Here is a 26405-nt window from a genome sequence, read left to right as displayed (position 1 = left end):
AGCAGTATCAGGTACGGAGTCCAGTCCAGAGAGGGCAATGGAGGCTGGAATCAGGAACCTAACCTCAGGGAAACAGGTGTCAGAGACCAGAAACAACTCAGCAGGAATCCAGCCCCGAGGGTCTATGAAAGAGGTGACCAGGTTTTAGGCAAGAGTATTAAGAATGGCACAGGGTAAGGGCGCCTGGGTGGCTCTGTGGGTTAAGCTTCCCACTCTTGATTTCAGCTCAGGTCATGATCTAGAGGTTGGTGAGATCGAGTCCCATGTTGGGCTCTGCATTGAGAGGGAGGAACCTGCTTGGGATTCTTTCCTCTCCCCCTCTCTCTGCCCCACTCCTGCTCACTCTCTCTATCTTTCCTCAAAATAAATAAATAAACTTAAAAAAAATAATGGCACGGGATAACGTGCCAGAGCTTCTGAATATTCAGTGTGCGTCAGAATCAGGGCTTGTTACAAGGCTGACTTCTGGGCCCCTCCCCCAGAGATGCCGACTCTGTATAGGTCTGGAGCAGGGGCAGATAATCCGCAAAGACTCACATGCTGCCGACACTACTGATTCACAGATGAAATTTTGAGTAACAAGGCTCCAAGCCGTACAACTTCCAGCTGTAAAATGACCCGAAGTGATTTCAGGATTTGAAACCACTTGGGCCTTCAGGTGTAGACATTTCCTTACCAGAATGGAGAGGGGTCTGAGTGGACAGAAGAAGGCTTGTTCTGATACCAAACATAGAATCTGAGAGGCACCAGAGCCCACTAGGCAGCTGTACATGAACACCAAATAAGACTTGATTTAAAAAAAAAAAGTTGGTGTCTCTTCTCTGCAGGCAGCTGTTACAAAATGGGACTAATGGTTGTTTAAGGAAAAGTGAGAGAAAGAGGCAGGTCTGAGCAAGCTCTACGCAGTCTCTTTAGAAGCTGGATCTGTCAGCTGGGAGCTGGGGTCTGCTAGTCCAAGCCTTCTCTGCTCCAACAGCCCCACACTGGGAGCTTCTGGGCAGCTCCAGGCTGATTGAAGAGAACCCCATCAGACACCTTGCAGTTTTTCAGGGGCCCTCGTCAAGTGGGAATGCAGGATTTTGTTGCACTATTAAAAAGAAAAAAAAAAATAGGCGAAGATCATCAAACCCTTGAATTGATTAAATTATGGTGCATCTTTTAATAGGACAGACTGAAGAGGCTTCTAGAAACCAGGCCAAATTTTCTGGAGAGCTGCCAGCAATCATACGGCATGAATACGGTTATAAGCAAGATGCTAATGCTCAACACTTTTTTTTTCTTTTCTGACTTAAGCTGTGAAGGTAACGGTAACCCTGAAACCAAGCGACAGAAACCCAAGCCGGTGCAACCCAAGCGACAGATAGCAATTTGCTTCAATTGAAAGATGGATCTGAAATTGGGATTGATTAAAATACTAGTGCCTCTAGTAGATGAAAAGGAGTTGATTCGGTTTGCAAAATCCTTCACATATGGAAATTATTAATCAGGGAGTCGGCTAGTTTATCACTAGGTATCAGCACATATAAACACAAATTCTAACATTCTTATCTATGCGACATAAATTCTTTCAGCCGCATGAGCAAACAAACACTCCATTCCCACGTCATTGAATAAACATACAATGTAATCAGAGCAACAGTAACTAGAACAATGGAGGGTATGTGTTTATTGAACACGTGAGCGAATAAATGAATGCATGTCAAAGCAGATCATGGAGGTGACCGGCAGCCTGGCACCACCAGCCTGAGACTACGAAGATGGAGAAAGTGTTCATTGTTCAGCTACAGAGCTCCACATGCAGAAGACAGGAGATGCAGATGGACAGGTGAGAGAGGGAAAGGGGACAAGAAAGCCTGGATTATTGGTAGTAGCGTCCTGGGAGGCCTGGAAGATGAGCACAACAGAGATGTCAATGACTGAACTCCTGACGAAGAACGTTCTAGCAAAGCAGCTCTTCAAAGAATGGAATAAAATCAACATTGACACAAACAAGCTCTTGGTCCTAATTACTTGCCAAGCAACTGCTGCAAATCTCGAAGGGGAGAGGGAGAGGCTGGCTCAGCAGTTTTGGAGTCTATCTCAGCTATCTTGAAGGCTCTTTGGGAAATAAAAGTGTCAGGCCACTTGAAGTGTTGGGGATACCAACTTTTTAACAAGTGTTTATCGATCTCCTACTACGTACAAATATTTTGCTTGGTGCAAAAGTGAATAATATGGAATTCCTGTCCTCAAGCATCTTACAGTCTATATGGGGTGAATATACACATTTAGACATAATTATCTAATAGGATAAACTTCAACAATTGCCCAGAAGTAGGAGAATAACTTAGAATATTAATTTATTTATTCACTCATTTATTGCTTAGGATGTGTGTGATCCAGTGGATTTTAAGATATTTGTAAAATTGCGTAACTATCACTGCTATATAATTCCAGAGTACTTTCATTACCTAAAACGAAACCCAGTAATCATTAACAGCAACTCTTCATTTCCAGCTCTCTCTAGCCTTTGACAACTGCTAATCTAGTTTCTGTCCATGATTTTCCCTATTCTCATCTGATTCCCCCAAATTAACTTAAGTTACGCACAAGGAGTTTTTCTGGAACCTGAAGTCTATTCCAATGATGTTTATGACTACACTGTCTTGCTTACTGTAGCTACAAAGCTACAGTTTTGAAATTGGGAAATTTGATTCAAATTCTTTAATTATATTCTACTTTTCAAATCGTTCTGGCTGTTTTGGATCTCTTGCATTTCCATATAAATTTTGAAAGCAGCTTATCAATTTTTGCAAAAACGGTCTGCCGGGATTTTGGTAGGGATTTCATTTAAGCTGTAGATCAATTAGGACAGTATTGGCGTCTCAACAATATTAAGCTTTCCAATCATGATCATGGGGATTCTTTCCATTATTCAGATATTCTTTAATTTCTTTCAATAGTATTTGTAGTTTTTAGAGTATACATTTTGCACTTACTTTACTAAATTCATTCCTAGGAATTTTATTTGTTTTGATACTATCATAAACGGAATTGTTTTCATTTAATTTATTTTTAATTCTAATTCCAGTGTAGTAGGCTAGAACCTCCAGTAGAATGTTGAATAGAAGCGTAGAAAACAGATATCTTTGTCTTAGTCTTGACAGGAGGGGGAAAACTTTTAGTCTTTTTTTTAAATTTTTTTTTATTTCTGAGAGAGAGAGAGATACAGGATGAGTAGGGGAGGGTCAGAGAGAGAGGGAGATACAGAATCCGAAACAGGCTCCAGGCTCTGAGCTAGCTGTCAGCACAGAGCCTGATGTGGGGCTGGAACCCATGAACCGTGAGATCATGACCTGAGCTGAAATCGGATGCTTAACTGACTGAGCCACCCAGATACCCCCCCCATTTTTTTAAAATTAAGCATAATATTAACTGTGGGTTTTTCATAGATGCTCTTTATCAGGCTAAGGAAGATCCCTTCTATTCCTAACTTGTTGAGTAATTTTGTTCAAACACTTTTTCTATGTCTGTTGGGATGATCATGTGGTTTTATTCTATCGATATGGTAGATTACATGGTTGATTATTATGTAATCAACATTATTATGTAATCAACATTATTATGTAGTCAACATTATTATGTAATCAACATATGATTGAACCAACCTCACTTTTCAGGGATAAATCTCATTTGTCATGGTATACTTTTTATATGTTGCTAGACTCAATTTGCTAGTATTTTGTTGAGGAGTTTAGCATATTTTGTTGAGGGTTTATTATATTTATAAGAGATATTGGTCTGTAGCTTTCCTTTTTTTGATGTCTACCTGTTTTGGAGTCAGTAATAATTGGCTACATAGAATAAGTTAGGAAATAATCCCTCCTCTTCCACTTTACAGAAGAATTTGTAAAGGATCAGTGTTCATCCTTTAAACATTTGGTAGAGTTCACCAGTGAAGCCATCTCATCCTGAGATTTCTTTCTGGGATGGTCTTTTTAATAATTTCTTTGAAAACTTTATTACTTCTTCAATTTCATTACTTATAGGACTTTTCAGATATTCTAGTTCTTGAATCAGTTTTGGTAATTTGTGTCTTTCTAGGAATTTATCTGTTTCATTGTGGTTACCAAATTTATTGGCATATAACAGTTTCCTGTATTACCTTATAATCTTTTTTATTTCTGTAAGATTGATAGTAATGTTTCCTTTTTTATTTTTTATTTTAGTAATATGAACCTTTCTCTTTTCTTTGCCCAGGCTAGCTAAACATTTGTCAACTGTGTTGATCTTTTCAAGGAAGCAAATTTGAATTTTATTGATTTTTTCTTTGTTTTTTTTTTCTTGTTATTTATTTTATTTCCACTTCAGTCTTTATTATTTCCTTCCTTCTGCTTGCTTTAGTTTGCTCTTTCCCTAATTTCTTAAGGTGGAAGTTTGAGTTACTGTTTGAGATCTTTCTTCTCTTTAAATATAGACATTTACAGATAGAAATATCCCTCTCAGCTCTACTACCACAGCTTCTCATAATTTTAGTGTGTTGTATTTTCATTTTCATTCATCTCAGTATATTTTCTAATTTTTCTTGTGGTTTCCTCTTTGGCCCATTGGTTATTTAGTAGTGTGCTGTTTCACTTCCACATACTTGTTAATTTCCTAAATTTCCTTCTATTATGGATTTCTAATGTCATTCCATTGTGGTTGAAGACTGTATTTTGTAGCATTTCTCTCCTTTTGAATTTATTGAGGTTTATATTATAGCCCAACTTGTGGTCTATCCTGGAGAATGTTCCATGTGAACTTAAGAAAAAAGTATTCTGCTGTTGTTGGGTGGAGTGTTCTAAAGATGTCTACTGGGTCTAGTTGTTTATAATATTATAAAGTGCTCTATTTCCTTGTTGATCTTTTCTCTTGTTTTTATTTCCATTATTGGATATAAGGTATTGAAGTATCCCAACTATTCTTACTAAATTGTCTATTTTTTGTTCAATTCTGCCAGGTTTTGTTCATCTATTTTGGGGTCTTGTGATTTGGGAATTTTTAAGACACAGAGAACATCAGAGAATGTGTGCTCGCCAGCATACACAGATCATGAGTATGTGCACTCGAACCCGCCACCCCCGACTTGTTCCTTTAGACAGCCTGTTTTCCTGCTTTCTGTGTTTCCTCAAGAAACTTAGGCAACAGTTAAACAAGTTGCCAGATAAGCACCAAGCAATTCTCTGTTTGAATTAAACAGGTTGGAGCCAAGAATTAGGGTGGTAGGTGGAGCGGAAGACAGAGTTATACTCTCTGGTACATGGAAAACTGTACTGTAGCATCTGTGGATAAGAGGAATGTATTACCTCAATGGTCCAAAAAGCTATGATACTGTTTGAACTTGTGTGTTTTCAAAGTCATCTTAGAACTTTGAGTATGATACTCCTAAAAAGTCTAGTGCATGTCACTAGAGGAAGTAAGAACACGTGTCCTCCAGGCTCTGATATCCTCCAGGCACACAAGCAAGGATTCTATTGTCAATGGCAGATGATTACATATTTTTTTCATGGCTATCTGCTCACATGTATATTTATCTTCCATTATTTTACTGCAAAATATTAGATATGTATTTCAGAATTTTCTGGTAAAAATGCTAGGAATATGTCTACACTTTTCTTGTATTGATTTATATTTTTAATTAATGCTTCTTGGAAAGTTGTATTTTCTAAATGTATTCAGTTTCATTTTTCCTAACTTACCTTCTTTATTTAAGAAGTGGCCCATAAGTTTACTGGAGATTTTCTGGTTATACTGTTACCTTCAACTCAACTATTGGTAAGTATTAAGTGACTTTGAGTTCAAATTACTCATCTTTAGTCTGAAAAGCACCATGAAGGAGTTTTTGTACATAAAAATGGGAAGTTGGGTATTTTTCCACTCAGCAGAGCTGGGCATAGCTTTCCACCCTTTGAGAAAATCTGGAGAATCTGAAAATGAGATACATACCCAGAATAAAAGACCATTGCTCCCCTGGCACCATCCCTGGAACCCTACACATAAAAGGAGAGGCAAAACCCCTGGGCTGGTAACTCTCCTCAAGAAGTAGGTTTGGGTTGGGGTATCTGGGTGTCTCAGTCAGCTGAGTGTCTGACTTCAGCTCAGGTTATGATCTCATAGTCTGCGGGTTTGAGCCCCACATTAGACTCTGTGCAGACAAGTCAGACAGAGCCTGGAGTCTGCTTCAGATTCTGTGTCTCCCTCTCTCTCTACCCCTCCCCCACTCATGCTTGTCTCTCAAAAATAAACATTAAAAACAATTTTTTTTAAAAAGTAGGTTTGGGTTTACTCCATTGCACTGAAGAAGGGTATTGAAGATCCTAATGCTTCAGTCCCTAATCATGGCCCCAGTACTATCAGTCTAGAAATATTTTATAAGAGGTATAACCAAATGCCCACATGGGACATAAAGTAATTCAGTAGAACACCAATAGTTTGCATTACCTCAGCCAATCTAAGAATTATCTACAAAATATACACCTAAGATATTGAATGAGTTATATTGTTCTACAGATTTTTAACCTCTAAGTCAATGAGTGTTGGTGCTATGTACTTCTCTCAAAACATGATTGCTAGGGCTTCTGTTTGACTATAGATGTTTGATGTAGAAAGTAGGGCCAACTGTCTACTGAGACTACTGAATTCATGGCCGTAAAATGAAGCCATCTATATATATGAAAATGCTTATCTTTATTATTTTATTTTATTTACACATATTGTTTTGAGAATCAGAGTGAAGGAATGCAAGTACCTTATTAAAATAGTGATTAAAAGTAAAGAATTTTAGGTATATCCTTATTTTATCACATGTGACGGTTATTTCTTCAAAAAGATTTTGCTAACAGCCATATCCCTAACCGTATGGTAAGATTTAGGTTCTGTATTCATTTTAAAAATAAGAAATCTTTATTGAGCTCATGCAATATAGCCTACAACTGGTCTTACAGTCAAAAGTATTCTCTGTTGTTTTTATGACAAAGAATATAAGACTGTAGATAGAGAAAGAAATGTGCCTAAAGCTTGCTTGATCTTTTGGATGGACAATTCTGAAGTTCATCAAGTAGGAAATTAATGTATCTTGGGTTGAATAAATTATAAGTAGGTTGGGAGAGATGATATGTTAAGTCCAGTTACGTGGAGTCATGCCTCTAGACGTGACAAAGAGAAAGACATTTGCAAATCACCAGGATCTACCATTCAATTCTGTGACAGGAAGTATTTTCTGCATCCACTTTGGTATGAGCTTTTAAGAATCAACTCTAAAATATAATGAAATATTACTAGGTTCTAAGTAAAAATGACTTGGCATGTTCAAAATCTAGGGCCAATTAACCTTTAGCTGATAAAGTTGGGAAAACCAATGATCTCTGGTTTTACTAACATCTGAACTACTTAAAATTCTCCCACCAAATTCTTTCCTTCAGTTACTATTTTCCAGGACCTTCTTTCATTGTCTGTTTGGTGGCCAAATTCAGTCCTATTTGTTATATCTGACAGTTTTTTAATCCTCAACATCAAATTGATAAATTTAAATTTGACAAATTCTAAATGGCTTCCTCCAATTTTATTTTGCAAGTTAACTGAAAAGAGTCCTTGTAAGCCATAGGAGGCCAAATCCAAAATTTTCTGGAGCCCACTTCAGCAATAATCTGTTGATAAGAAGGAGAAGTAGAAACCCTTTTCCTGGCACAGTGGAGGAATTGTAAATGGTTCTTGGATTGCAACACATCACAAGGATAATGTGAAATTTACTTATTCTGTTATGAACTTCTCGGCCCCCCAGTTTCTCCAGTGTAATCAGGAATATACATGGTCAACTGGACAGGTCAACTCAGGTGAGGTTTTAAAGGCAGAGTGGGAAGCATGAACCCAGAAGAACCCAATGACAAAAGACTTCGGTCTTTTGAGATCTATTGGGTTGGATACCGTGCTTCTCTGCTGCCTTCCAGATTCCAGATTTGGACAAATCATTTTTCTCCCACATTAGAATCACTAGGTGACTTCTATCCACTGCTGGAATATTAACTATTAATTTTCTCGATGATTTAACAAGAAGTGGATACATGGCCAGAAATTTGTAGTATTGGACTAAAAATTACCAACTCAGTTTATTACTAGCTTATGAATATGTAGGAAAAAAAGAGGCTCCTTTACAAATGCTCAAACACACACCTTTACAAATGCTAACACACACACACACACATACACACGCACATATTCTTCATTACGCTTGCTACTACGGACATTTTGGAGACCACTAGGTGTCACTCTGCACAGATACCTACACGTGTAGATGCAAAGGCAAGAAAACTTGATTCCCTGGTAAAGCTGTTCTCCTTTCCTTTAGGAGGTAGACACAAGATTCAAAACACAATGAGTTTAATTCCCCCTTTCTCATCAGGAACTGTCTTTAACTTATCTTCTACTTAGATCTCAACAGAAACTTTCTTGAGTTTCTCCTTTCATGTTAATCTTCCTTTCTCTGGAGTTTAAAGGGAAAGAAAAGCTGTTTTTTGGATGAAGAAACACATGCTGAAGGCTAAAGAATCACATTTTATGAGCATTGTGAGGTCTTCCTTCGGGGGTCACAGAGTCAAATCAAGCATCTCCTCAGATTCTTGAACCCTTTTGAGGAAAGCGAGCTTTAAGAGAGTGGGCTACCTTCATGGTATGACTTGGAGCTATGACTACAAGCATTTCCCCTGCCTCAGATGTCCACTTCACTTTGTTAGTGGGTCTTCACTCCTCTAGTGGGACCTGGAGCGAAGGTCGCACCAGTGAAATCCTACCCCTGGTAGGATTTGTGGTGTGGTATACTGGGTGTGGTATACTGTGTAAGCAAAAACACAGTATTTTTTTTTAGATGTATATGTTATATAGTGCCCCTCATGAGCACACTAACATTAAATTATGTAAGTATATTAAATTAGAGTTATTTTAGTTATATGTCCTTTTGAAAGGCACAGAATATAAATTTGAGGGGTGTATGTTTCAAACAATAAAAAAAAGGAAAGAGGGACATGTCTTGCTTGATCAAGATAATTAAATTGAGCAGAATTAGGGCCTAGGAAATGTAGAGAGGACAGGGAGCGAAGAAGACATTCCTAATCTTTCTTTCAAAGCTCCGTATCTCTCTGTCACCTTCCTGTAAACACCTGTTTTCCCTCATCTAATTTGGAAGATACAGAAAGTTCTGTAGGGAGGTATCTAATGGAACAGTTGATGGAGTACACAAGAAAGGAAGAGTAATATGTGAAGTGTCTCTCATGCTGTAGGCAGTATATTCTGTGCAGTGTGAATGAGAATTCACTTAAATTATCCTTCTATAATAAAGTAGGAAAACGAAATGCACACAGCCTTGACTAAATTTCCCATGTTCTCACAGTTAGAAAGAAGAGAGCTGATGCTAGAACAGATTAGAAACTTTATTTGACCTTAAGAAGATAAACGGTTTGAACAAGCCTGCACATGAACTCAGTGATACATGTATGAAAGCATTTATTGCAGCACCACTAAATGGAAAACTAGAAACAACTTCCGTGTCCATGAATAGGATAATGGTTGAATACATTATGTACTTGTTATAAAGCACCAAATTCTTTAAGGACTTGAAAGGAAAAATGTCCAAGCTAGGTTATAAGATGAAATGGCAAGATGCAATCGATTTATATCAGCCTATTGATTTTAAAAAGAGGAAATGTATTTATGTATAATTTAACAATATGTAATTTATATCAATAATCTATATACAATTAATCATTAACTTACATATATATAAAACACCAGATTGTACTTCCTGTGGAGGCAGACTTTTTTCTCTTTTGCTCAATGATGTATTCTCAATGTCTAGAACATTTCCTGGTTCAGGTGACAGACCCTGAGGTGACCCCCTAGTTATTTACAGCTTCTGGCATTCACACCTTTGTGTAATCTCTTCCCCTTGAGTGTGGATGGGACCTGTGACTTGCTCCTAATCAATAGAATATGGCAAAAGTGATGGGATGTCATCCACGTGCTTAGATTTGGTTAGGTTACATTATACAAGGCTCCACTAGCAGAGCTGGAGATTCTTTGTGGAGTCTTGATGAAGTCGATGGTTATGTTAGGGAGGCCAACATGGTGAGGCTAATCATAGATATTCATGTTGCTGTGTATGAGTTCAGGTCCTTTCTGCTGATTAGTATTCTATGACATGAAATCGCTCTACTTTACACAACCTTTCACCAGCGATGAACAAACACCCACAGTGCCTCTGTTGCTCTGCTATCACAGTGTCTTGGTGAGTATCTTTGCAACCATCACACTATGAATCTAAGCATTGATCCCAAATATGGGGAGTGGCACTGCTGGACCATGTCTGATAGGGCCTTAATTTCACCTGGTACTGCCAGCTTGTTTCTGGAATGGCTGTAGCACAGAGCATGCCCATGGTGGTGCAGGATGTTTCTTGTTTTCTCATATCTTCTTCAACTTTATCTCCAAAGTCCATGTTCTTATTATACTTAAGTGATAGCCTAGTCATCCAAGTTTTGAAAGCATTCCAAGACAGGCTTTCAAAAATGAAAAATACTCAAAAGTTCCAGACATCATTGTATCCTAAGTTAAAAGACAAGTCATTATCTGAACACGTTTTGGTCCCTTAGTGTTTGTTGTTCTCCACTGGCTTGCTCTTTTATTTTGATGATGAGAGAAAAAATACAGGTGTGAGAAGAGAGAAGTATGGACTATTGCACCGAGGTGCCAGGGAAACAGGTGCATGCACGCCCAAATGGGCGCATGCTCTCTCTCTCTCTCTCTCACACACACACACACACACACTCACACAGGGTAGGGAAGGGAAGGAAGAGAGGCTAAGAGATGAAAGTAAAGGGAAACGAGTGAGATGGAACAAGAAAGGAAGATGTTTTCTCTTTAAAGCATTGATTTGAAGTGAAGGTGATAAGGACGAAAGATGATGATGACGGAAGATGAACATGAGCATGTGTGTACATGTGGAGTAAAGCAAGAGGCGTCAGGACCATGGACCGCCTTCTGCTTCATCCGGCTGCGCCATCTCCACAGGTAGAGCTGAGCATTGGAGATTTAACATATCTAAAGAGCAATAATTAGTGCTGTTGTTGTTTTTTTTGTGTTTGGGGAGATGAGGAAAAGCTAGAATACAATGACTGAATTAAGCACTAAGATCATGTCAGCATGACCAATTTCTTCTTTGCTTTTTTCCTTTAGAGCTAAATTGCCCAGGTGTTAGAAAAGAAACTTGAAACCAGAATCTCCTCATCACCAAATATTATGTTTTAATTGCTAGGCATGCCAGGTTGAAATAGATAGCACCAAAATCTGCATATCTGAAGAGCATAAAATGTAGGCTTTTAAAAGAAATCAAGATCTACATAGGTTTTTCCTGACACATTTTGTTTCAAAAAAAATGTATTGAAAAGTAGCAATTTCTTTTACCAATTTGATGACGGATCTAAGTGTAACTGATATGACTCAGTAGCAGGGAGTATGCATTATAGTTAAATGATAACCCATGCTAATGGTAGGGGCTGAGCTTTAGGTAACTGAGAAACCAATGGTTAAAAAAAAGTGGTCGTATTTGTGAAAAGCACCTAAATACATACCCATGCCTTGCAAACACCAGCCTGACTCTTTCAGGATTGTGGTCTCCTCTTTGTCATCTGGGACCTGAAAATAAGGCCCAACTCCACCCTCCCCTGTGTTGGGGTTGTGATGGGACCATAGGTACACTGGGGAGAAGGTTCTGGATGGACCTTGAAGATCATTTGTTTTCCAGCCTCTGCCTGAGGCTTGATTCTCCTCAACCTTGTGTGATGTGGCCATCCAGGTTCTGTTTCAATTTTTCCAGGGATTAAACATTTAATTCATCCCAAGATACATTATTTTATGTGTAGGCAGTAAACAGAAAGATTCAACTTTTGCTCTATTTAAGTAGATATCTACCCATTTGGAATTCTCCTGTTAGTCCTGTTTCTGACCTGTTGGATGACAGGAAAAAGTTATCGTCTGGGTGTCATGGCAATGTGGGCCACTGACTGGCAGCTGATTCCGGACTGGTTACCTTATCCATGGCAAATATAAGAAGGATGATTAATTAAACTGCCCCTCACGGTTCCCGTTGTTAGTGGGAGCTCCTGCCAATTCAGCATCCCCTGCATTTGGAATGACAGAAGCCCTCAAGATGGACATGGACAAAATCCACGATTCAACTTAAAACAATGTTGCTGAAAATAGCTTTGCTATTTTCATGCCCATAGCATTAAACCCCCCTCTGAAGCCTGATTCCCAGTTTATTATAAAACGTTACAATTCAGGAGCAGCCCAATGGAAGAGACACATAGAGCAAGGTCTAGGGGAGGGGCAGGGCTTACCACCCTCCCTACAACTTTCACATGTTTACCAACCTGGAATTTCTGAGATTTATTGTTAAAGGGAAAGTAATATAGGGCAGAATTAGAAGCTTCAGCTTCTAAGAAACTAATAAACAATGCATATTGAAACTATCTATAGGAAGTAGGAATGCAGTCATTCACAAAGTCAAGAACTTTTTGAAGTCTACCATCATTTGGAAGACCAGAAGCAAGCTGGGAAGAACTGAAGGAACCCATGAATCTGTGCCTATTATCTCTTGAGCGGAGCTCTGCAACCGCCTCCTTGCTTTCATCCTGGGGCCTCCTCGTCCACTTTCCCCACTCCAAACAGAGTGATCTTTTCATTCCTTCATTTAAAGTCCTTCAGTATCTTCCCATTTTTCTTGGGCCAATGACCAATGTTCTTACTAGTTCCTACATGGTCTGGCTCATCCTTCCCGTTCACACTGCATTACATTCCTGTGCCTTCTGCAGCCACATTGACCCTCACTCAGTCATTAGAACACACCAAGGTACCCCTGACCTCCTTGCTCCTTCTCCTCCACGCTTTCCATCTAATTAACTACCACTTATGATAGAAAATTAAACTTTGATGTCCCTTCCTCAGGGGAACCTTTCCTGATCCCCCATTTTAGGTCAGATCTGTTTCTTTTTTTTTTTTTTTTAGAAAGAATAGTTTTTTTTTTATTTATTTTTTTAATGTTTTTATTTATTTCTAGGAGAGAGAGAGAGACAGCGTGAGCAGGGGAGGGTCAGAGAGAGAGGGAGTCACAGACTGAAACAGGCTCCAGGCTCTGAGCTGGCAGTCAGCACAGAGCCCGACGCGGTGCTCGAACCCACGAACCGCGAGATCATGACCTAAGCGAAAGTCGGACGCTTAACCGACTAAGCCACCCAGGCGCCCCAAGTCAGATCTGTTTCTTAAGTGCTTTCAAAGTTTCTTTCCTTTAGGGTACCTATCTCAGTTTGCAATTGTATATTAACATGATTGTTAAGTTTATGCCTGTGTAACAGAGGTGTGTTTAATCATTGTTCCAGCTTGAGGGAAAATCTCACCAAGACTGGCCATGAATCTGCTTCCTTTCCGCACCTTAATTACTCTCTCTGTTTCCAGGATTTCACCTTGTATCTGATGTATGTGGACAAGAACATAGTTATCCTCACAAGGTGGTTGGAAGGGGACTGATCAAAGTTTTCAGATGATCACAGGTACTGTGTTGCCAGTGCAATGAGGGGACTCCTGTCTCATTTGGCCCACTAGTGCTGGCACCAGATGGTGCTTCACTTGTAAGGGAGATGAATGGAATTTGGAGGGTGCCGTCTGCCTCTTGGTCTGACCCCTTGGCCCTATGCCCTTGACTTTATCTCATCATGATACTTCCTCCTCTTTATTCCCTTCCTCTACACTCCTTCCTGTTCTATAACCTTCTCTCATCTGATGGAATTGGTAGGGGAGAGAATGTAGGAATACAGTACTTACTCCCACACATCAAGTGGCTAATTAAAAAAAAAAATCAGGGGCTCCTGGGTGGCTCAGTAGGTTAAGCATCTGACTTCGGCTCAGGTCATGATCTCGTGGTTTGTGAGTTCAAGCCCCATGTCAGGCTCTGTACTGACAGCTCAGAACCTGGAGCCTGCTTTGGATTCTGTGTCATCCTCTCTTTCTGTCCCTCCCCTGCTCACGCTCTGTTTCTCTCTCTCAAAAAATAAATAAATATTAAAAATTAAAAAAATCTTGCACCTCCTATTTTAGCTTTTAAAACTGAAGTAAGAATTGGGCTATTTTAAGCTCCCATTCATCTGTGATAATACTACCCTGAAGTAGTAGATGCCTTGTGTCTAACTGCCCAAATGAAGAAGGGTCATAGAGAAAAAGCAGAGAGTAGGTAATAAATACATTGGCTATTATACAAAATGGTTACCCAATCAGATGTCTCTTCCTATCAAACTGTGGAAATTGAGATAACACCTGTTCTCACCCAATATTGTATCATCAGTAGTATCTAATGCATTGAATGGTATTAGGCACCTGATACTTATTTGTTAAATGAATGAGCAACTGAATAATTAAACAAGGAGGTAAATGAAGTAATGGGCAAGAGCCCACATGACTGATTTTGAAATGAAGAGCTTGGAAAGACAGAGCTGGTAGCCAAAGGCAGAGCTGCATAACCCAGAGGGGACAAGACAGATAACAAAGTCAGAAAGACCAAGTGTCTGCTGGATTAAGAAAAAGGAATTTACTCAAGAAACCAACGATCTATGGAGGTTGGAAAATGCATTACTCTAGAGTCATAGCAAAAGCCATAGGAATTTTCTAGTCCAAGAGGTTATTGAAAACTTAAGTTAGCTTTGAATAGAAGACATAAGTTCAATTTTTTGCCAAATTAATATTAGGAAGTATTAATAGTGTTTTATAATAATGAAGAATTTCTGAACATCAGACATGACTATACAAAACACTTCATTCTCATCATCACATTTAATACTCATAATAACCTGGGAGGCAGTGTTTTTTTTTTTTGCCAGTTTTGCAGAGAAACTGAGGCTCAAAGAGCATGATAACTTGCCCAAAGTGATGCGCTATTAAGTGGAAGAGCCGGGAATTAAATTTGAATCAGAGAGAGCCCAGAGTCAGAGTTTTAGCCCAGTGCTTATTGATATTCATAAAATGCTTCCTAGTTTTCAAACATTTTTTGACATATATTTGTAGACACTACCCTAACAATCCCAAGGGTAGGCAGGGCAGACAACTTCATCCCCACCTTACAGGTGTGTACCCTGAAGCTTTAAGAGGTAGTGAGGCTTACCCAAGGTCACGGAATCAGAACTCACGTGCAGGCCTGGTCTTACCACTGCATAGGTTTTCCTTCCAGAGGAGTAGGCCTCACAAGGTGACTTAGCAGCATAAGTTGTTCTAGAAAGAATAAAGACAAATGGTGCCTGTCTTACAACTTATTGAGGGTTTAAAACCTCCGCTGCCATTGGTCAGGGGGATGGGGTGATAGTGAAAGATAATAAAATCTACATAACTTGACTTGAGTGATTCTGATATTACTTAATTGCTTATACTCTGGACCCTCAGATATATGACCTGTATTTACTACTTTCTGTGTAGGTATGCCTGGTTATTTCTGTAATCATGATGAACCATGAGAGCTGCCCATTCACCTACAGGGGCCAGCCTGGCTCCCATGTTTACAGCATGGGAAGTTCACCCATCCCCTTCCCAACAGGCTTGATGAGAACAGTGTGCAGACCCGATTAGGAGAAGTCAGTTAATTTCTATGTGTGGCCAGAATTGGGGGGGGGGGCGTGAAAAGTGAGCATTGATTGGGGATGGAGAGGTGGAAGAAGTAGGAAGTGGTTGGTGACTGTGAACTGAGAAACAGAGAAGGCAGAACGAGGACTGAATCAGTCAGGCAAGAAGAGAGAAGCAGAGACAGAAACAAAACAGTGTTTCTTCTCGGTTCCTAAAGTACTTCCAGCTTCCGGTTCCATTTCTGTGCGGAGGCCTGACCACTCTCCTGACAAACTAATTGGAGTTAAGTTTGGTTATTTGCATCTCAGAGTATCCTAAGTGAGGCCTTTTTTGACTGGTGTCAGAAGACTGACCTGTGGAAACACCTATGCCATGGCCATTACAGGCCCGGAAAAGATGTGCAGAGGCCACAAAAGAAGTCACTGCCTTGGAGTGATGGCCATTGGATACGTCATATGAGGCAATGACTTGGGACCCCTAGGGGTATAAAGGCTTGGTAAAGCACCACAGACTCATGCAGGCAGTGAAAGCCAGGAGGCATACCCTCAGCTGTGCACTGTCTTCCTTTCCTGTTTTTCCTCATTTGGCTACTAAGGCTGTGGAACCAGGCTTTATGGTGGCTTCTCCCTGGATACTTTTCTGTACATTACACATTTTTAATTTTTTTAAGTGCTTTATTTATTTTTGAGAGAAATAGAGAGACAGAGCACAAGCAAGGGAGGGGCAGAGAGAGAGAGGGAGACACAGAATCTGAAGCAGGCTCCAGGCTCAGAGCTGTCAGCACAGAGCCCAATGCAGGGCTGGAACTCATGAACCCCAAGATCATGATCTGAGCCGAAGTCTGCTGTTTAACCAGCTGAGCCACCCAGGAGCCCCTGCATATTACACGTTTTTTAATGTTTATTTATTTTTGAGAGACAGAGAGAGAGACAGAGAGTGTGTGAGAGTGCCAGTTGGGGAGGGGCAGAGAGAGAGGGGGATAGAGAATCAGAGGCTTGAACTCATGAATTGTGAGATCACGACCTGAGCTGAAGTCAGATGCTTAACTGACTGAGCCACCCAGGCGCCCTTGTATATTACAGTTTTGATGAATCCAGATAAGAGCAAAGTAGCAGGATGCAGGCTGTTGCTGTAACTTACATCTGCCTAGTGCCCATAGCTTACAAAGGGCTTTAGTATCCATTTCAGTACTATAACTGCTGGGGCAACTATGTACCAGCTGTTCCAACGGGGCTTATCGTGTCACAAGCCTGAGTCCCACAACCTCACCAAGAGGGAGGCATTCTCATCCTCAATTTACAAATCAAAAACCAGGGTTCATGGAACTGAGGTGACCCACTTGTGAACATTGGGTGCCAGGGTTTGAACCATGCTTTGGGGCTGCTTTTGGTTTGACTCTTTTTTGCCATATAATACTTTCCCCTTTTCTTCATTTCACTCCATTCATTCACGCAGATAAGAGGGAATACACTTTCATGAGAAATATACATGACTAGGTCAAAGAAACAGCAAGGGAAATATTTTAAAATTAGTGAGAGTTCTAAAATAGAAGTATGGAACAACTCAGTGTAGTCAGGAGTGAAAGTATCTGATCAATTCCATTCAATTCTCTCTGTCAGAGGTGAGAAATGAGGCTCTCATCAATTTTAATTTAATTTAGTTATTTAACAAATTCCACAAATACTTATTGAATTCTTGTCTACTCCAAGACAAGTATTGTATTAGACACTGCAGATAGAAGTTAAAAATACATGGATACAATTCATGATCCTAATGGGCTCTTGAGCCACTGGGGAGACAGATTTATAACACAGTCTTTATCGGGGTGCCGAGGGAAGTAAGATATTTACAGGGTGCAACAGGAACTTAAGTAAAGTGTGAATAAATGTTTGTATTGTAAATGTTTGAGGGAGTGATTCGGAGATGCTGAAGTTATCACAGAAGACGTGACTGGGCTTCGATGTTAAAGATAAGGAATTTGTTAGGTGGGCACGGAGGTATTATTAGCAGGAAAAAGATCACTACCTATGCTGTTTGTTTCAGGCACCCGGGTGAAGAGGAAGTTTGGAAGCTTCAGAGTTGGTTCTTCTACTAGTATGTGAATCCATTTTTTTTTTTTTCCTGGGATGAATCCTAGAAGCAGAAGCTGAGTAGCAGCAGACGTTGCTTGTTCTAATTCCCCTACTATAGAATGTCCTGCCTTGAACTTACCATCTGTAGCTCTTCTCCATGCAGGGGTGTGTGCATAGACTCTTCTTCTTGGACTTTTCTTCCATTTGCTAGTGGAAGAGTCAATACAGCAGCCATTGTGACAATATACAATCTGATAAGGCACCAGTTCTATTCCTTATTTTCTTGCTGCTATTAATGAGTATTTCATCAGTAATTATCCCGCTATGCGCATTACTTATGTCGATCTTTGTGTATGTTTAACTTTCATGCCAGCTGTGTGTTCCTTGAAAATCCATTCTTTATTTTTTTGTGCGACTGTTGTTAAATAGTTGTGGTTTCCAGATGGAAACATAGAACATCAACACACTTTATTGGAAATTTTAATTTGGTTGTGGAGTTTGCTAATCAGTAAATAAATGGTCAATTAATATTTAACAATTTAAAAATAATTGCATAATTATATTGAAATGCTCAGTAATGCCTTTTTGCATAATCTGAACGTTGCTTGAAAGAACACTTATTTAAACAAGACATTTTTGGGTGATATAAAATATCTAGACTAGCAGCACAAATTTTGTGAATTCTTAAACCCTTGGGTTTCACAGATCAGTGAGAGCATCCAACGCAATGCTGATTTAATGTGATATATTTTCATAAAGGCATTAACAATTGCTGACCAATTGCATGTACTTGATTTGTTCATTTGCTCAACACATTCCAAGGCAGGCTACACCTGCATATAGATCATGCACTGAGAAAGACAGGGTGCTTTCTAATGTGGCCAACGCAGTCCCAGCGGGAGCCATTCTCTGAAATGTTTATGGAAGTCGCTGGGATATGTTATTAGTTTTTAAAGTAATCGATTTACATAAAGTGTCAAGAAAATATCGAATGCCTCATACAAAAGCCACAGCTATGTTCAAGGTCAACGGGTATCCCGTACTTTTCAAAAGCTCACTTATGCCACTTTGCTTTTATGAAAGGTCCTACATTAGTACCTTTTTTTGCTAACTGAAAAAAAATCCAAAGAGGAATTGTGCTTTTAGTGAAAAGGCTAGGGGCACCTGTGTGGCTTAGTCCGTTGAGCATCTGACTTCGGCTCATCTGATTTCATGGCTCGTGAGTTCGAGCCCCATGTTGGACTCTGTACTGACAGCTCAGAGCGTGAAGCCTGCTTCGGATTCTGTGTCTCCCTCTCTCTTTCTGCCACTTCTCTGCTCTCTCTCGCTCTCTCTCTGCCTCTCAAAAATAATAAACATGAAAAAAATTAAAAAAAAATAAAAGGCTAAAAGCAAAAATAGCTTGCAGTGCTCATTTCGCATGGAGCCCTTACAGAAGCAGCTTGCACTCCCAGCAAAGAAACTGACCCCACCCAGCTCCTTCCCCAAGAACAACACTTGGCATCTCAGCCTCAAGCTGCCACAACTGTGTCTGTGAGCACCTGTGCTTTATCTTGATTCATTATGTACATCCATTAGCAAAATGTCCCCTTAGTTATCAGAAAGACCTAAGAAAGGTGATTTGGGGGATCCTCGAAAATATTTTCCATATTAATTAATAGCTAATTGGGAATTGGGAATTGCTTCTTTGCTTTCTGCCATTTAGGCTTACGAAAGGTTTCATGTGAACACTCTACTTTCAGATGGGGGTGGGGTGGGAAACTAAACCATCTCTGGTAACTCAGTTCACACAGAGTTTGACACCAAAAAGGCAGCAGTAAAACTACATGCCTATAAGGTGGGATCATAAATGAATAAACACTTCAATTGGCAAATATAGTTAAGACCTGAGGCTACTTCATGGTCATCCCAGTCATTCTGTGAAGAGCTGATCATGTTAGGAGGCTTTAGCCTCCTTTGGGGAGTGTGACCGGGGAGAAAGCAATGCAGACAGCATATTTGGATATCAACAGGTTCTATTTCATTCCTCACGGCATTAACATCAACTAGAAGTGGTTGTTATAGCAATACTGACTGAATATCTATCTACCTGCGTTGACACCGTCAGTGGGTGACACTGGATTAGTATTTTATATCTTTATCACTAACCTGGATAGTACAATAATGAGCATTATCAAGTTTTCAGACAGCACTGAAATGGAAGGGCTTAACACCTCAAAGCTCACACACAAAGAGTACGATGTAATCTTTTGAGTCAAGAAGCTTGAGAGCCGTTCCAAATCCTCTTCAACAACCTGACAGTAGTCTGGGGCTTCTCATTAAAATGAGAAAGTGCAGGGTGCTAGCTTCAGTAGGACCCATTGAGTTGTAAGAATTACCTGGATGACGTTTTGTTCCAACTTAATAGCTTTGCACGAGGCAACACATAATACACAATAAGGTACTGCCAAAAACTCTCCGACTGGCTCCAGGATGTTGGCTGTGTTTTGTATCTGGGCCATGAAAATCTCCTCTCCATCACCTTTCATTTCCTTCATAACAAGTTGTCTTAATTAGTAATTATAAATTTGTTGGTTGAATTATTTTATAAGCACTGGAACTATGTCTTTTTTTTTTAAATTATCAGTATGTTCCCAGGATCTAACACTCAGTATGTGTTCTGTAGTCTTTAAGGAATAAATGAACCAAATTTATATTTACTGATTTTTCCATAGAAGTCCAGAACTCATTTTCATCAAGGGCTCCAGTTTGAACCTGAGCTATGACAGCCACTGGGTTCAGATGCATCTGTGTTCATCCCTTTGGAGAGTGGGAGGCACACAGGAATCTGCATCTATTTCATTAAATTGATGTACATGGGAGGAAGGGGAGTGAAAACATGGCCCCAAAGCTTCTTCTATGGGGTACCATGATGTAAAGGGGCAGGAGGTGAAGGAGTTGTTTCCATGAGGGCTCTGTGAGATATGATGTATATATAAGTGGGTAAGAGAAAGTCACCCATTGCTCCCAGGTCCATTCTGGGACCTTAGGGGTTGGCATCTTTGGGAGGGTACAGGTGTCACAGACATCAATATTTGCATGAGAGGAGCAGTACCAGTAATAGAGGAGACACAGTTAATGAAGTGGACATCAAGTGGAAGGCAGAGGAAAAAGAGACTGTGGCAGAGTGTATATTTCACAGACTGGCTTCTGATCACAGGAGACATTTTTGGTCATTCCCATTTACAAACAGGGGAGGATTTGACCCTTTTTAAGTAGAGGGGGGTGAGAGCTGATGAGATGTGCATTATTTCTGATTCTATGCCATCGGTACCCATAACTCAAGAAGCCTGAGGCAACTAGTTTTTCTACCAGGACATTTTTTTATACTTTGCTAGTTGGTTGGTTGGTTGGTTGACAACCTCTAGTTAATATGGCCAACCAATATATTTAACTATATCTAATTGTCTTTCAAGCTTCTGGTCCAACAGAAATTTTGGGTTGGAGATTCCATGAATCACAGAAAACCTGTGCCTTATTCATCATGTGGATGTTCTGATAGGAGAGTCAAATTCAAGGAGACTGTATGTTCTGGGTGTGAACACCTAGCCTCACTTGGAAGCTCCAGGAAGGCACATTTTCTATCTTAAACACTTTCATGTCCTCACGACCTAGTCCCATGTCTGCCCAGAGGAGATGCTCAAAGAATATTTGTTGAACAATGTTTATAAAACTTTATAAACCCTGACGAGGCAGAGTACATGGAGTTGGTGTCCAAAGAAAATAATTCTTTTCATGGAAAAAGGGTAAGGAAAAGCAAGGAAGGGCCTAAACAGTTTCTACGAAGCAAGGTTTCTCAATTTCCTAATTCATTTTCCTGCCATTCTGCTCTCTCCAATCTTTTTTTTTTAAATTTTTTAATGTTTTACTTATTTCTAGGAGAGAGAGAGAGAGACAGCGTGAGCAGGGGAGGGTCAGAGAGAGAGGGAGTCACAGTCTCTGAAACAGGCTCCAGGCTCTGAGCTGACAGTCAGCACAGAGCCCGACTCGAGGCTCGAACCCATGAACCGCGAGATCATGACCTGAGCTGAAGTCGGACGCTTAACCGACTAAGCCACCCAGGCGCCCCTCTGCTCTCTCCAATCTAACAGCTCCTGCTCTGACCTGCTCCCACCTGTGGACTTGAAGAGACCGTGCTACCTGTCAGCTGGGTTCAGGAGGGGAGGTACTGTCGTCAGGGCGGGGAACACTCTGAAACGTGCTCCTTGTCTTTTTCCTCTAAGTACCACTCCTTGTACTCAAGTTGAATTGTGTGGGATGAGTTCACTGAGATTTGTAGGCTGAGCTCCCTGCCTAGAAGGCAGGGATGACATCTAACCACTGTGCCCCATCTATCCTCACATAACAACTCCTTCCCTTAACAGCATCCCAGCCTACACTTCTAAGTTGACTCTTCTTTGAGAAACACCAAGTATTTGGAATATCGTAGATGTCTTGATTCTAATGGATGCTGACATGGCTGTCTGTAATTAAGACATTAATTTCTGGACAGAGTAAGGACTGAAAGAAGGATTCAAAACTCTTTCGGTTTCATTGGCCTAGTTAAGCTTATAGTACCAGAACAAGAAATGTGTCTATCTCCAGCCAACATTGTAATGGTATCATGCTACCAACATGGTGGGTTTGCCAGCATTGGTGGTAGAATGGTGTGCATAGCTGCCTTCCAACATGGTGGGCTCATGGGAAGGACCACCTGGGATGTATGCTCCATAGACATGGAGAACACACAGGCCATCCTTTCGGAAGGAACACACCATCAAGGCTGACTGGGACACAGTGAGCCAATCTTATTCTCTTCCCAGTGATGTTAGTATGCAGGCAAGGGTGTCATCCCAAGCTATGGGTGTGACATTCCACTCTGAGCAGAGGTATGGACAAAGATCGACTTTCCTTATCCTCAGTGTCATGATATTTTGGTTTAATTAAATGGAACGTTCCCTGCTCCACTTTTAGTTCCATTTACAGAAAACATTTTAAGTAAGAACACCATCATGTGATACTTTTCTTGATCAAAATGCGTCAGTTAATCCAAGTAATTCACTTATCCAGTCAGTGCATATTTACTGAGTGCCTAATATGTGCCAGATCCCCTTCTAGGTCCTGGGAATATGCCAGTGAACAAATCTTTAAGCATTTCAGTCCGATCCTAATAAAGTTTCTACTGTTTCAGAGGTATGTAGGCTCTAAGAGAGCCCCTGATGTTGTGATGGGGTTTTGGCTTTGTTTTCTTATTGTTTACTGTTCCTGTAGAAACACTGACTCAACTACACCTTTGATTTTTCCCTTCCTTTCCTTGCCTTGCCTTTCTCATTTCTTTCTTCCCTCATCCCCTCCTCCCTTCCTCCTTTCTTTTTTCCCTCTTCTTCTTGGCCGTGTTAGTCTGTCACAAGCACATAAAAGACAGTGACTGACAATTTAATAACAGAGAATGCAGGCAGGCCTTGAAATGTTGGTAGGAAGTAGAAAAATAGGAAGCGACATGCACCACCATCTAAAAAAAAAAAACAGAGCTCTGACCACTTTTTATTTGTTTGTTCGTTGTTTATTTATTTATTTATTTGGTGACCTGTATGGAAGGAATTAGGGATTCCTTCCAAATAAATAAGAATATTCATTTATTTGGTGACCTAATTCGGAAGGAATTAGGGATACACTTACTGTACCAGCTAAGTGATAAATGGTGTTAGTGACGTGGCCGCTGGTAAGTGGAAGGCCCACCTATTCTTCCTTTGCCACAGGAAAGGAAGACCTGTGGCCCATCAATTAGCATCTACAGACACATGCATCGTAGTTGTAGTTGACAAACAGCCTGCTGTCTGGGGATCCGACTGACAGCAAGCTGGCCTGACTTTGTAGAGGGTGGTGCTTTGGTAAACACCTCTCCGGAGGTGGGGGGGGGAGGGGCACTGTCACAAGTGGCAGCAAACACGGCTTCTGAGAAAACTGTAGGCCACCTTCCACAGGTGGTATGCAAAATAAACTCTGTTCATTCCAATACTTCACACTTTTCTCCTCAGAACGCACACTGTTCTCGCACTTGGTCCGTGCGTTACCTCCAAGTATCTCTGCAAAGTTGGCAATTGCCTTGGAGGAAGAGGAGCAGCAGGGTCTAGGTAGGGTCTTTGTCTTGGGGGAGGGGTGGTGGGAAATGAGGCCAAGAGAGGAAAGTGGCTGAGGGCCAGCAGCTCTGGAGGTCCAGAGGACACAGTGGGTCCACCTCCTTCTCTACCTTCAAGGTTAGTGATGGAGCCTTCTAGGTTTTGCCTACACAGTGATTCTTGGTTAAGTTTATATTTCTTTCTTTTTTTCTTTTTAATTTTTTAAAATCTTTATTTAATTTTGAGAGAGAGAGAGAGAGAGCATGAGCAGAGTGGGGGGAGCAGAGAGAGAGGGAGACACAGAATCTGAAGCAGGCGCCAGGCTCCGAGGTGTCAGCACAGGCCCAATGGGGAGCTGGAACTCATGAACATGGAGATCATGACCTGAGCTGAAGTTGGGCGTTTTACCAACTGAACCACCCAGGCGCTCCGAGTTTATATTCCTTTATGATCATGTTTCTTTTGCTCCTGTCTTTCTGTCCCCATTTAGTTTGAATGCTACTTCGGGGTTGGGATTGTCTTATTGTTTTCACATTTCAACAAATATGGACTAAGCAAGTTCCAAGTGTCCGTCACAAGAGAAAGAGAATGAATCAGTTCCTGCCTCTTTTCCTCATGTATTTACTTGTTCATTTGTCTTTCATTCAGTCTACAGATGCTTATTGAGCACCTACTTTATGCCATCTGTTGTAGGTGTGGAGATATATAGACAGTATTTCATGCTGTAATATTCTAGAAGGGGCAGATGAGCCACAAACAAATAAGCATGTATATGTATGGTATGGTACATCATTGGGTGATTAGTGCTGGGGAGAAAATCCTCCAGGAAGGAGTGCTTGCAGTTGTAAACAAGGAGATAAGGGAAGGTGATTTTTAAGCTCGAAAACTGAATACCTATTTTCTATTCTGCCTGGAAAGTGTTGCACCCAATCTCCATAGCAATTCGTACCCTATCTGTCCTATAAAATCCAGCCCTGGGGCACCTGGACTGCTCAACTGGTTAAGTATCTGACTCCCGATTTTGGCCCAGGTCATGATCCCAGGGTTGTGGGATCCAGCTTCCCATTGGGCTCCACAGTGAGCATGAAGCCTGTTTGGGATTCTCTCTGTCTCTGTCTGTCTCTCTCTACCCCTCTGTCCCTCCCTCACTTGCCTGCTCTTTCTCTTTAATATATATATATTTATAATATATATATATATATATAAAACCCCTAACAGTTGCATTTATACTTATGCTAAAGACAGTATGTATTAGTTATCTGAAATTCAAATGTGACTGGGTGTCCTGTGTTTTATCTGGTGACCCGAGCCCCCCATGCTTCCCCCGGGTGGGAAACACTCCATCTCTTATGAACCGCCATTGCACTCTCTTCTCCTCTTAAAGCACTACTGTGCCCTGCAGCATCACACTTACGTGGAGACAATGATATCACCTCTCCTCTCCTACAAACATTGACAGTCAAACCTTCCCTGAATTGTCTCTGCATCTTGGCAACATGGAGCCAGGACCTGACTTTTGTAGATGTGTGCATACTTATTTAACGGACACACAGGGTGTTTGCATGCACTCTGAGATGAGAACATTTCCTGAATAGGCAAGTTCTTTAAGGCCACAGCCTTTTACTGAAGTCAGAATTCTCTGCCACCTAAAGCTATGTTTCCTAGAACACTCAGTGGGTTCCTAAATGTCTCAGTCTCCTGTTCCAACTCTGTTGAGTATGGGCCATACTTGCTTAGTACATAGAGCTGAGCTTGCTCTTGCCCAAAGCACATAGGTGCTCACTGACAGATACATATCCATTTGGGAAGACTCCCAAGGCTGTATATAACTAGATACCCTGAGGCCCTGTGATTAATCTAAATCCCCAGGGTAGGATGTCTGAGGACTTTGATATGGTTGGAATTAGAGAGTTCTTTAAAGGTCATTTAGTCCAAACTTCTCCTCTCTACCATCTTCACTCAGTTATTTGTCAGCAGGCACCAAGCATTTCTATGACCGTGAACTCCTTTTTTTTTATTAGATTAAAAAATGTTTTATTTATTTTGGAGAGAGAGAGAGTACAAACGGGAGAGGGGCAGAGAGAAAGGGGCAGAGAGAAAGAGACAGAGTCTGAAGCAGGCTCCAGGCTTTGAGCTGTCAGTACGGAGCCCAACACAGGAATAGAACTTGTTAACTGTGAGATCATGACCTGAGCCTAAGTTGGAGGCTTAACCGACTGAGCCACCCAGTCACTCCTACCATGAACCACTTCTGACTTTCCCACTACTCCTTTTACCTTTCAGCCCCTTCCCTTGCACCCTCCCATGCTCTGCCCAGAATACTGAGCCGTTTGAAAGCTGTCCTGGGTGGATCAGGTCAGGCTTCCATCCTTGCCTCCTGCAACGTATCTGGGGCAGCTTCCTCCTCTCTGTGCGGTCTATCAGTCACTATGACATTTGTTTTCTGTCTCACAGAAATTTTAAGGCTCGCATCCTCTGATGGCTTTCCTTCCCTTGTTTCTTGCTGTATGTTTGCACTTAAAAAAGTCTT

At 40.7% G+C, this 26405-nt stretch overlaps 1 long non-coding RNA gene across 1 annotated transcript in view; it reads right to left on the bottom strand.

Annotated features, from left to right (window-relative positions):
* Positions 1-323: 323 nt before the first annotated feature.
* Positions 324-26405, bottom strand: part of LOC120248760 — a 106119-nt gene continuing 80037 nt past the window's right edge. The window contains exon 3 of the long non-coding RNA XR_005532677.1: positions 324-1087. This is a non-coding gene — a long non-coding RNA (uncharacterized LOC120248760). The remainder of the gene's footprint in view (positions 1088-26405) is intronic.

This window comes from Hyaena hyaena, unplaced genomic scaffold, assembly GCF_003009895.1.
Source record: "Hyaena hyaena isolate Hyena2069 unplaced genomic scaffold, ASM300989v1 scaffold_607, whole genome shotgun sequence".
Classification (NCBI taxonomy): Eukaryota; Metazoa; Chordata; class Mammalia; order Carnivora; family Hyaenidae; genus Hyaena; species Hyaena hyaena.
The sequence above is the reverse complement of the archived record's forward strand: the minus strand, read 5'-3'. Positions and strand labels throughout refer to the sequence as shown.